The sequence below is a fragment of the Amphibalanus amphitrite genome, unplaced genomic scaffold (genome assembly GCF_019059575.1).
Source record: "Amphibalanus amphitrite isolate SeventyFive unplaced genomic scaffold, NRLGWU_Aamphi_draft 000341F_arrow, whole genome shotgun sequence".
Lineage (NCBI taxonomy): Eukaryota > Metazoa > Arthropoda > Thecostraca > Balanomorpha > Balanidae > Amphibalanus > Amphibalanus amphitrite.
This window is the reverse complement of record NW_024881836.1, coordinates 339,241-352,692: the sequence shown is the minus strand read 5'-3', so window position 1 is coordinate 352,692 and position 13,452 is coordinate 339,241. Positions and strand designations below refer to the sequence as shown.

General features: G+C 55.0%; 1 protein-coding gene across 2 annotated transcripts in view; it reads left to right on the top strand.

Annotated features, from left to right (window-relative positions):
- LOC122388990 (open rectifier potassium channel protein 1-like) overlaps positions 1-13,452 on the top strand; it is an 87,564-nt gene that overhangs the window by 39,580 nt on the left and 34,532 nt on the right. The gene's annotated exons all lie outside the window — the stretch shown is intronic.

Genomic DNA, 13,452 nt, shown 5'->3' with positions numbered 1-13,452 from the left:
AAAGTCTATTTTTCCGAAAATTTGACCTTTGACCGGTCAAAAGTAGGTCAAATGTTGACCTAGGACCCAAAAATATACCACCAATCGCGAGATCTCGTTGAGAGCAATCCGTTGGTTTTTTCCGCTAAGCTCTACGACCTTCCGTTTCGAAACGCCAGGGGGGGTCGTAACAACCCCCCCCCCCCTGGTCGTTCGTGTTATGAGAAATGGCCTGGTCGTGCGAGGGTTAACATATTTTAAAATATGTGGAGTAAAATGTAACAGTGTGTTTACCCAGTAAACATGACGACGTCGGCCCGACGTCGGGCCGAGGCTCGGCCCGACGTCGGCCCAACGTCGGTTCAACCTCGGCCCGACATCGGCTGGACGTCGGATATGCCCGCATGTTCCGACGTCCACCCGAAGTCCAGCCGACGTCGAGCCGACGTCGGGCCGAGATCGTTTGCCGAGGTTGACGAGATCGTTTGTCGTTGGACCGACGGGGCCGACGTCGGCATGTTTATTGGGACAACGCTCCAAAAATATCATCCGGCGGCGGGATTCGAGCCCCCCAGTCGCCGACGTCGGCATGTTTACTGGGACAACACGCCAAAAGCACCAGCCGGCGATGGGATCCGAACCCCGCGTCATTCGAACGCATGGTTAGTGCGCTAACCACTACACCACGCAGCCAGCTAACGAATTAGGTTTGTTTTGTTGGGTTATGCCCCTTCGGTCTGACAAGACCATTTCAGAGCCGGAAGGGTCATAGGATGGAGACATTGGTCTTCTTGGCGAGCACCCTGGGTCCAGTTCATATAGAGTCCCTGGTCCCATTGCTGTTACGTGACACTTATGCGTGGTTCACACCGGATCCGTAATGACGCCGTAACCGTTACGGACGTAATGAGCTAGAGATTTCTCAAGATTCCCCAAGCATTGTGACTTTTGTAGACGAAGTTGAAATGTGGCAACCAGTCGCCGTAAACTGGCAGCGTCCACCGTACTCGTTACGGAACGTAACAGAAGTTGGGAAAATTGAACTTTTCGGCCCGACCTGCCGCCGTAATGACTTTTATCGACATGTATCTCCAAAACGGTTTGACTGTTTGATGAGCGGTCTTCTTTCGGGAGGGGCTGCATCCTTTCTACCCTGAACTGTGCTATTGATATCACTCATGAGTGCCTGTTACAGCACGTGTCACGTGCGACGAGAGAGGTTCCAAAAGAGCTCGTCATACCATAACTCGGGAACGGCTGAATGGAAACGGTTCAATATTTGTTTGTTGTTTTGGCTGGGTGCACACTACACATCCCGTGACCTTAGGACGATTTCGAATTGCCTCAGCGCGTGCGCACGTGCGCACCCCTTTTTCACATCTCGGGATTGGCTGTGCCAATCGCGCCCATATTTGGTATGCTGAATGACATCATGTTTATATGCAAATTGCACAGGTTGACAAAAGCATTGATCTGCACGTGCGCACGTGCGTACCCCTTTTTCATATCTGGGGATCGGCTGGGCCGATCGCGTTCATATTTGGTGTGCTGAATGACATCATGTTTATATGCAAATTGCACAGGTTGACAAAAGCATTGATCTGCACGTGCGCACGTGCGTGCTCCTTTTTCATATCTGGGGATCGGCTGGGCCGATCGCGTTCATATTTGGTGTGCTGAATGACACCATGTACATATGAAGATTGAACAGGTCGGCAAAGGTGTGGCACGGCTGAGAGTAGCCGATCGCCACTTGAACCGCTAGCAGTGTATACCGCTAGTAGTTCACCTCTCGTTGTGAGAGGGAGTGAAAGGATTGTCAAGGCAGAGACTACCATCCGCCACCGTCGGCACCACACAACTCCAAGGGAGGAGGGGACTCCCGATGTGGGCCCGTGTCGGTAGCTCTGAGCTTGACTAGGATGAACGAGTTACCGATCGTGGATCGTACTGATTTATTGAACAAAAATTGGCACACTATATTTCTAGCAAGGCTACCTTGCATAGGTAGTTTCAGCGTCTAAATGGTAATATTACAAATTACAGTGACAGTTGGACAAAGAAAAATTACTCCACACCTGCGCTCCTAGATTACCCTCTTAAGGCGTGACAATACAACAGCTACGGTTACAAGAGATAACATATAAGGCAGAAAACAATCACAAGACATATGTGTCAATCAATCACTGACATCTGCGTGCATCAAAAGGATTTACTAGTTTACGACGCCGCCGCTGGGTTGCACACGCTACGGCGCCGTCGCTAGCAACGGAGCGCTGTTGCACCCGCTACAGTATACCCCCTCCCTAGACACGTCACTGGGGAACGGAGAGGAACGTGACGTGTCGGAACCGGAGAGGCGGGCGGACTTCTCTACCGGAGCGGGTACGGAGGGCAGGGCGGAGCGGAGGCGCCGCCGGCATGGCACCAGGCGGGCACGACGAGCCGGCCGCCGCCGCTGACTGACAGTCGGCAGGGGAGAGCGCAGGAGGACCGTCGGCAGGGGAGGGCGCAGGAGGTACAGGGACCGCAGTGGACGGAACGGACTCGATGGGTCGGCGTGGAGTCTTGGATGGGAGTAGGAGCTTAGGTCCCGAACCTGGCACCGCAGTGTTGGGGCCCGGCGCGTCACGGGGCGGGTCGCAATGATTCGGAGTAGCAGTCGGCGCATCAAGAAAGGCGGGTTTGACACGGTCCAGCGAGACAGTATCATTACGACCGTTACGGAACACGGTGACAGTCTTGGTTGAACGGCGCACCACGCGAAAGGGACCGTCATACGGCGGCGTCAGCGGTGGGCGAGAGGAGTCTCGCCGAATGAAAACATGCTGACAGTCCAGCAGCTCACTCGGCACAAACACAGGCACGGAGGACGGAGATCGAGGGGCCGCCGGTCGAACCCGGCGCATGGCCCGGCGCAGCTCGTCCACGTAGGACGCCGGATCCAGGTGCGTCGGACCTGACGCAGCAGAGACGAGTTCGCCCGGAAGGCGCAGAGGCTGTCCGTAGACGAGCTCCGCCGGCGTGCAGCCCAGGTCTTCCTTCAGCGCCGACCGGATGCCGAGAAGAGCCATGGGCAGGAGGTCGGTCCAGCGGACCGGCGGATCAGCCGCACGCAGTGCAGTCTTCAGCTGACGGTGGAAACGTTCCACCAGACCGTTGCTCTGCGGATGGTAACTGGTGGTGCGAATGCGGTGGCAGCCGAGGATCTGCGACAGGTGGTCCCACAGGTTGGACTCAAACTGTGCACCTCGGTCAGTAGTGACGCAGGACGGCACGCCGTAACGGGCCACCCATCCGGAGACGAACGCGCGGGCGACTGTCACTGCACGAATGTCCGGCAAGGGCAGCGCCTCTGCCCAGCGCGTGAACCGATCCACACAGGTGAGCAGGTACTGGTTACCGTCCGACGGGGGCAACGGACCCACGAGGTCGATGTGCACGTGGTCAAACCGTGCCGCCGGCAGCGGAAACGGTTGCACTGGGGTACGCGTGTGACGCTGCACTTTAGCCCGCTGACACTGGAGACACGCACGCGTCCACGTCGCGACGTCACGGTTCATACCGGGCCACACAAATCGCTGGGCGACGAGATGCTGGGTGCCACGGACGCCCGGGTGTGACAGGCTGTGCAGAAGGCGGAAGTAGGGTCGCCGGAGGGCCTCTGGCAGCAGTGGCCGAGGGCGACCTGTAGATTCGTCCACCAGCAGCGTTGAACCACTGGGCAGCTCGACGGAGCGCAGGCGGAGGGAGTGACGAGTGGCGACGAACGCCTGGAGCTCCCGATCGGTCTGCTGGGCCGTCGCCAGAGTCTCGAAGTCGTCCAGGGGTGGTCGAGGTTCCAAGCTCTACCGGCTCGGCGTCATCCGCCCGTCACAGAGCAGTTGGGCTGCGCCGCTCCACCTGGAACCGAAGGCCACTCCTGGCGAGTGGCGCCCGTGCGGGGATTACCGGGCTCTCAACGCTGCCACCGTCCCCGACCGGTACCCTCTCCCGTACCTCCAGGACTTCGCCTCTCAGCTGCACGGCTGCTCCATCTTCACCAAACTCGACCTCCACCGGGCCTACAACCAGATACCCGTGGAGCCGTCCGACGTGCCGAAGACCGCTATCACCACACCCTTCGGCCTGTGGGAAATGGTCCGCATGCCCTTCGGCCTGCGTAATGCCGGCCAGACCTTCCAACGCTTTATTGACGAGGTCTTGCGCGACTGCACCCACTGTTTCGCATATGTCGATGACATACTGATCGCGAGCTCGTCGGAGACGGAGCACATCGGACACGTGCGAAAAGTGATCCAACAGCTGGACGCGTACGGCGTGGTACTGAACGTCCACAAATGCGTCTTCGGCGTTCCGCGGCTGAACTTTCTGGGACACGACGTCAACTGTGACGGCATCGCCCCACTGCCGGACCGGGTGGCAGCCGTCCGGGACTTCCCGCTGCCTCGCACCGAGCGCGACCTTCGGCGTTTCATCGGAATGGTAACTTTTTACCACCGATTCATGCCCGACGCCGCCGCCCTGCTTCGCCCTCTGCACCGGCTGATCACACAACGCAACGCCAAGAGCGCTCGGCCCGTCCGTTGGACTGACGAGGCCCAGTCGACCTTCACCGCCGTCAAGGCGCGCCTGGCGGACACCACCCGACTGGCACACCCTCTGCCAGGTGCACCACTCAGCATCCAAGTGGATGCCTCGGATGTCGGCGTCGGCGCGGTCCTACAACAGTTCGTGGACGGCTGCTGGACACCGCTGTCCTACTTCTCCAAGACGCTCAAGCCTGCCGAAACGCGCTACAGCACTTTCGGGCGCGAGCTGCTGGCCTGCTACCTCGCCATCCGGCACTTCCGCCACAGTGTCGAGGGCCGGGAGTTCATCCTGTTCACAGACCATCGACCCCTGGTGTCGGCTGTGGGGTGCAGCTCCGATCGTCACGCTCCTCGCGAAACTCGTCACCTGGACTTCGTCAGCCAGTTTACTACTGATGTCCGTCACGTTCCCGGACGGAACAACGTAGTGGCGGACGCGCTCTCTCGGATCACGACCGTGCTCTCCGAACCTCGACCACCCCTGGACGACTTCGAGACTCTGGCGACGGCCCAGCAGACCGATCGGGAGCTCCAGGCGTTCGTCGCCACTCGTCACTCCCTCCGCCTGCGCTCCGTCGAGCTGCCCAGTGGTTCAACGCTGCTGGTGGACGAATCTACAGGTCGCCCTCGGCCACTGCTGCCAGAGGACCTCCGGCGACCCTACTTCCGCCTTCTGCACAGCCTGTCACACCCGGGCGTCCGTGGCACCCAGCATCTCGTCGCCCAGCGATTTGTGTGGCCCGGTATGAACCGTGACGTCGCGACGTGGACGCGTGCGTGTCTCCAGTGTCAGCGGGCTAAAGTGCAGCGTCACACGCGTACCCCAGTGCAACCGTTTCCGCTGCCGGCGGCACGGTTTGACCACGTGCACATCGACCTCGTGGGTCCGTTGCCCCCGTCGGACGGTAACCAGTACCTGCTCACCTGTGTGGATCGGTTCACGCGCTGGGCAGAGGCGCTGCCCTTGCCGGACATTCGTGCAGTGACAGTCGCCCGCGCGTTCGTCTCCGGATGGGTGGCCCGTTACGGCGTGCCGTCCTGCGTCACTACTGACCGAGGTGCACAGTTTGAGTCCAACCTGTGGGACCACCTGTCGCAGATCCTCGGCTGCCACCGCATTCGCACCACCAGTTACCATCCGCAGAGCAACGGTCTGGTGGAACGTTTCCACCGTCAGCTGAAGACTGCACTGCGTGCGGCTGATCCGCCGGTCCGCTGGACCGACCTCCTGCCCATGGCTCTTCTCGGCATCCGGTCGGCGCTGAAGGAAGACCTGGGCTGCACGCCGGCGGAGCTCGTCTACGGACAGCCTCTGCGCCTTCCGGGCGAACTCGTCTCTGCTGCGTCAGGTCCGACGCACCTGGATCCGGCGTCCTACGTGGACGAGCTGCGCCGGGCCATGCGCCGGGTTCGACCGGCGGCCCCTCGATCTCCGTCCTCCGTGCCTGTGTTTGTGCCGAGTGAGCTGCTGGACTGTCAGCATGTTTTCATTCGGCGAGACTCCTCTCGCCCACCGCTGACGCCGCCGTATGACGGTCCCTTTCGCGTGGTGCGCCGTTCAACCAAGACTGTCACCGTGTTCCGTAACGGTCGTAATGATACTGTCTCGCTGGACCGTGTCAAACCCGCCTTTCTTGATGCGCCGACTGCTACTCCGAATCATTGCGACCCGCCCCGTGACGCGCCGGGCCCCAACACTGCGGTGCCAGGTTCGGGACCTAAGCTCCTACTCCCATCCAAGACTTCACGCCGACCCATCGAGTCCGTTCCGTCCACTGCGGTCCCTGTACCTCCTGCGCCCTCCCCTGCCGACGGTCCTCCTGCGCTCTCCCCTGCCGACTGTCAGTCAGCGGCGGCGGCCGGCTCGTCGTGCCCGCCTGGTGCCATGCCGGCGGCGCCTCCGCTCCGCCCTGCCCTCCGTACCCGCTCCGGTAGAGAAGTCCGCCCGCCTCTCCGGTTCCGACACGTCACGTTCCTCTCCGTTCCCCAGTGACGTGTCTAGGGAGGGGGTATACTGTAGCGGGTGCAACAGCGCTCCGTTGCTAGCGACGGCGCCGTAGCGTGCGCAACCCAGCGGCGGCGTCGTAAACTAGTAAATCCTTTTGATGCACGCAGATGTCAGTGATTGATTGACACATATGTCTTGTGATTGTTTTCTGCCTTATATGTTATCTCTTGTAACCGTAGCTGTTGTATTGTCACGCCTTAAGAGGGTAATCTAGGAGCGCAGGTGTGGAGTAATTTTTCTTTGTCCAACTGTCACTGTAATTTGTAATATTACCATTTAGACGCTGAAACTACCTATGCAAGGTAGCCTTGCTAGAAATATAGTGTGCCAATTTTTGTTCAATAAATCAGTACGATCCACGATCGGTAACTCGTTCATCCTAGTCAAGCTCAGAGCTACCGACACGGGCCCACATCGGGAGTCTCCTCCTCCCTTGGAGTTGTGTGGTGCCGACGGTGGCGGATGGTAGTCTCTGCCTTGACAATCCTTTCACTCCCTCTCACAACGAGAGGTGAACTACTAGCGGCGATCGGCTACTTTCAGCCGTGCCACATTGGTGTCACCAATGTGGCACGGCTGAGAGTAGCCGATCGCCACTTGAACCGCTAGCAGTGTATACCGCTAGTAGTTCACCTCTCGTTGTGAGAGGGAGTGAAAGGATTGTCAAGGCAGAGACTACCATCCGCCACCGTCGGCACCACACAACTCCAAGGGAGGAGGGGACTCCCGATGTGGGCCCGTGTCGGTAGCTCTGAGCTTGACTAGGATGAACGAGTTACCGATCGTGGATCGTACTGATTTATTGAACAAAAATTGGCACACTATATTTCTAGCAAGGCTACCTTGCATAGGTAGTTTCAGCGTCTAAATGGTAATATTACAAATTACAGTGACAGTTGGACAAAGAAAAATTACTCCACACCTGCGCTCCTAGATTACCCTCTTAAGGCGTGACAATACAACAGCTACGGTTACAAGAGATAACATATAAGGCAGAAAACAATCACAAGACATATGTGTCAATCAATCACTGACATCTGCGTGCATCAAAAGGATTTACTAGTTTACGACGCCGCCGCTGGGTTGCACACGCTACGGCGCCGTCGCTAGCAACGGAGCGCTGTTGCACCCGCTACAAAGGCATTGGTCTGCACGTGCGCGCGTGCGTACCCCTTTTTGGCATCTTGGGATCGGCTGGGCCGATAGCGCTCATATTAAGTATGCTGAATGACACCAAGTTTATTTGCAGATTGCACAGGTTAGCAAAAGCATTGATCTGCACGTGCGCACGTGCGCACCCCTTTTTCATATCTGAGGATCGGCTGGGCCGAAAGTGCTTATATCAAGTATGCTGAATGATAACATGCTTATATGTAGAATTCACAAGTCGGCAAAGGTATTGATCGGCACGTGCGCACGTGCGCACCCCTTTTTCATATCTGGGGATCGGCTGGGCCGATAGCGCTCACATTTGGACTTTGGTATGCTGAATGACACCACGCATATAAAGTATGCAGATTGTAAAGGTCAGCGAGAGTATTGGTCGGCACATGCGCACGTGCCCACCCCTTCTCACATGTTGCGATTGATTGGGCTGGTCTGGGTAGCGGGTAGCGGTCTGCTCGTGTGCAAGTGCGGACCTTTCTACTTGAAAAAAATCGTATCAACTCGCCGACTGATTTTTAGGCATTACTTCATGTAGGTATGCCTTCAGTAACCAGTATGTCACAACCTACTTTGTATCTCTTGAGTGACGTACATAAAATTCATGTTCCGTAATTACATTTCACTCGTTTGTTTAAAGATAACATTTCCTTCGTAGGCCTAGCCTAGCCCTAATTATGTAGGTATGTTACAGGTCAAGTTCAAAGTCCACAAAATAAATTCCATTACATAGATTCTCGTGCCACGTCTTTTATGCAGTTCTGAGTCAACTTCGCTGCCCATATTGCCCCTGCTAGACTTGATGCTTGGACGGACACTGCACGGCCTCTTCGCAAGCCAATTGAGCAAACTGTAGGTACGATGCGTACGTTGATCTTGCCCATGGATAGCAGCGATTCACGAGTGTAGAAAATGAGCTTGCTGTTGACCAGCATAGGCAGGACAACACTATTCGACCGCCACCCTTGCAGCCATTCTATAACTCAGGAACTACCGGACCGATCGGAACGAACGAAACACCATTCGAATCAGGAGGTACGATTTTATCAGCCGTTTCGAAGTTCGTGACCCCAGGTGACCTCAGTGACCTCAAGAGGTCAACTCGGCATTGACGCCTATTGCAGCCATTCTATAACTCAGGAACTACTGGACTGATCGCGACGAAAACACCACCAGTCGAATCAGCGTATGCGATTTCATCAGCCGTTTCGAATATGGTGACCTCGGGTGACCTCGGTGACGTCAAAAGGTCAACTTTACGTTTTCGCCTATTGCAGCCATTCTATAACTCAGGAACTATTGGGCCGATCGTGACGAAAACACCACCAATCGAATCAGCGTATGCGATTTCATCAGCCGTTTCGAATATGGTGACCTCAGGTGACCTCGGTGACCTTGGGAGGTCACATGACCAATGTGGCCTATGGCAGCCATTCTATAACTCAGGAACTACTGGGCCGATCGTGACGAAAACATCACCAGTCGATTCAGCGTATGCGATTTCATCAGCCGTTTCGAATATGGTGACCTCAGGTGACCTCGGTGACCTTGGGAGGTCACATGACCAATGTGGCCTATTGCAGCCATTCTATAACTCAGGAACTGCTGGGCCGATCGTGACGAAAACACCACCAGTCGGATCAGCGTATGCGATTTCATCAGCCGTTTCGAATATGGTGACCTCAGGTGACCTCGGTGACCTTGGGAGGTAACATGACCGTTGTGGCCTAAGGCAGCCATTCTATAACTCAGGAACTACTGGGCGGATCATGAAGAAAACACCACCAATCGAATCAGAGTATGCAATTTCATCAGCCGTTTTGAATATGGTGACCTCAGGTGACCTCGGTGACCTTGGGAGGTCACATGACTGTTGTGGCCTATGGCAGCCATTCTATAACTCAGGAACTACTGGGCCGATCGTGACGAAAACACCACCAATCGAATCAGCGTATGCGATTTCATCAGCCGTTTCGAATATGGTGACCTTAGGTGACCTCGGTGACCTTGGGAGGTCACATGACCAATGTGGCCTATGGCAGCCATTCTATAACTCAGGAACTACTGGGCAGATCGTGACGAAAACACCACCAGTCGAATCAGCGTATGCGATTTCATCAGCCGTTTCGAATATGGTGACCTCAGGTGACCTCGGTGACCTTGGGAGGTCACATGACCAATGTGGCCTATGGCAGCCATTCTATAACTCAGGAACTACTGGGCCGATCGTGACGAAAACACCACCAGTCGATTCAGCGTATGCGATTTCATGAGCCGTTTCGAATATGGTGACCTCAGGTCACGATCGGCCTAGTAGTTCCTGAGTTATAGAATGGCTGCCATAGGCCACAACGGTCATGTGACCTCCCAAGGTCACCGAGGTCACCTGAGGTCACCATTTTCAAAACGGCTGATGAAATCGCATACGCTGAATCGACTGGTGGTGTTTTCGTCACGATCGGCCCAGTAGTTCCTGAGTTATAGAATGGCTGCCATAGGCCACATTGGTCATGTGACCTCCCAAGGTCACCGAGGTCACCTAAGGTCACCATATTCGAAATGGCTGATGAAATCGCATACGCTGATTCGATTGGTGGTGTTTTCGTCACGATCGGCCCAGTAGTTCCTGAGTTATAGAATGGCTGCCATAGGCCACAACAGTCATGTGACCTCCCAAGGTCACCGAGGTCACCTGAGGTCACCATATTCGAAACGGCTGATGAAATCGCATACGCTGAATCGACTGGTGGTGTTTTCGTCGCGATCAGCCCAGTAGTTCTTGAGTTATAGAATGGCTGCAATAGGCCACATTGGTCATGTGACCTCCCAAGGTCACCGAGGTCACCTGAGGTCACCATATTCAAAACGGCTGATGAAATCGCATACGCTGATTCGATTGGTGGTGTTTTCGTCACGATCGGCCCAATAGTTCCTGAGTTATAGAATGGCTGCAATAGGCGAAAACGTAAAGTTGACCTTTTGACGTCACCGAGGTCACCCGAGGTCACCATATTCGAAACGGCTGATGAAATTGCATACGCTGAATCGACTGGTGGTGTTTTCGTCGCGATCGGCCCAGTAGTTCCTGAGTTAGAGAATGGCTGCCATAGGCCACATCGGTCATGTGACCTCCCAAGGTCACTGAGGTCACCTGAGGTCACCATATTCGAAACGGCTGATGAAATCGCATACGCTGAATCACCTGGTGGTGTTTTCGTCACGATCAGCCCAGTAGTTCCTGAGTTATAGAATGGCTGCCATAGGCCACATTGGTCATGTGACCTCCCAAGGGCACCGAGGTCATCTGAGGTCACCATATTCGAAACGGCTGATGAAATCGCATACGCTGAATCGACTGGTGGTGTTTTCGTCACGATCGGCCCAGTAGTTCCTGAGTTATAGAATGGCTGCCATAGGCCACATTGGTCATGTGACCTCCCAAGGTCACCGAGGTCACCTGAGGTCACCATATTGGAAACGGCTGATGAAATCGTATACGCTGATTCGATTGGTGGTGTTTTCGTCACGATCGGCCCAGTAGTTCCTGAGTCATAGAATGGCTGCCATAGGCCACAACAGTCATGTGACCTCCCAAGGTCACCGAGGTCACCTGAGGTCACCATATTCGAAAAGGCTGATGAAATCGCATACGCTGATTCGATTGGTGGTGTTTTCGTCACGATCGGCCCAGTAGTTCCTGAGCTATAGAATGGCTGCCTTAGGCCACAACGGTCATGTGACCTCCCAAGGTCATCGAGGTCACCTGAGGTCACCATATTCGAAACGGCTGATGAAATCGCATACGCTGAATCGACTGGTGGTGTTTTCGTCGCGATCAGCCTAGTAGTTCTTGAGTTATAGAATGGCTGCAATAGGCCACATTGATCATGTGACCTCCCAAGGTCACCGAGGTCACCTGAGGTCACCATATTCAAAACGGCTGATGAAATCGCATACGCTGATTCGATTGGTGGTGTTTTCTTCATGATCCGCCCAGTAGTTCCTGAGTTATAGAATGGCTGCCATAGGCCACAACGGTCATGTGACCTCCCAAGGTCACCGAGGTCACCTGAGGTCACCATATTCGAAACGGCTGATGAAATCGCATACGCTGAATCGACTGGTGGTGTTTTCGTCGCGATCAGCCCAGTAGTTCTTGAGTTATAGAATGGCTGCAATAGGCCACATTGGTCATGTGACCTCCCAAGGTCACCGAGGTCACCTGAGGTCACCATATTCAAAACGGCTGATGAAATCGCATACGCTGATTCGATTGGTGGTGTTTTCGTCACGATCGGCCCAGTAGTTCCTGAGTTATAGAGTGGCTGCCATAGGCCACAACGGTCATGTGACCTCCCAAGGTCACCGAGGCCACCTGAGGTCACCATATTCGAAACGGCTGATGAAATTGCATACGCTGAATCGACTGGTGGTGTTTTCGTCGCGATCGGCCCAGTAGTTCCTGAGTTAGAGAATGGCTGCCATAGGCCACATCGGTCATGTGACCTCCCAAGGTCACTGAGGTCACCTGAGGTCACCATATTCGAAACGGCTGATGAAATCGCATACGCTGAATCACCTGGTGGTGTTTTCGTCACGATCAGCCCAGTAGTTCCTGAGTTATAGAATGGCTGCCATAGGCCACATTGGTCATGTGACCTCCCAAGGGCACCGAGGTCATCTGAGGTCACCATATTCGAAACGGCTGATGAAATCGCATACGCTGAATCGACTGGTGGTGTTTTCGTCACGATCGGCCCAGTAGTTCCTGAGTTATAGAATGGCTGCCATAGGCCACATTGGTCATGTGACCTCCCAAGGTCACCGAGGTCACCTGAGGTCACCATATTGGAAACGGCTGATGAAATCGTATACGCTGATTCGATTGGTGGTGTTTTCGTCACGATCGGCCCAGTAGTTCCTGAGTCATAGAATGGCTGCCATAGGCCACAACAGTCATGTGACCTCCCAAGGTCACCGAGGTCACCTGAGGTCACCATATTCGAAAAGGCTGATGAAATCGCATACGCTGATTCGATTGGTGGTGTTTTCGTCACGATCGGCCCAGTAGTTCCTGAGCTATAGAATGGCTGCCTTAGGCCACAACGGTCATGTGACCTCCCAAGGTCATCGAGGTCACCTGAGGTCACCATATTCGAAACGGCTGATGAAATCGCATACGCTGAATCGACTGGTGGTGTTTTCGTCGCGATCAGCCTAGTAGTTCTTGAGTTATAGAATGGCTGCAATAGGCCACATTGATCATGTGACCTCCCAAGGTCACCGAGGTCACCTGAGGTCACCATATTCAAAACGGCTGATGAAATCGCATACGCTGATTCGATTGGTGGTGTTTTCGTCTCGATCGGCATAGTAGTTCCTGAGTTATAGAATGGCTGCCATAGGCCACATCGGTCATATGACCTCCCAAGGTCACTGAGGTCACCTGAGGTCACCATATTCGAAACGGCTGATGAAATCGCATATGCTGAATCGCCTGGTGGTGTCTTCGGCACGATCGGCCTAGTAGTTCCCGAGTTATAGAATGGCTGCCATAGGCCACATTGGTCATGTGGCCTCCCAAGGTCACCGAGGTCACTTGAGGTCACCATATTCAAAACGGCTGATGAAATCGCATACGCTGATTCGATTGGTGGTGTTTTCGTCACGATCGCCCCAGTAGTTCCTGAGTTATAGAATGGCTGCCAT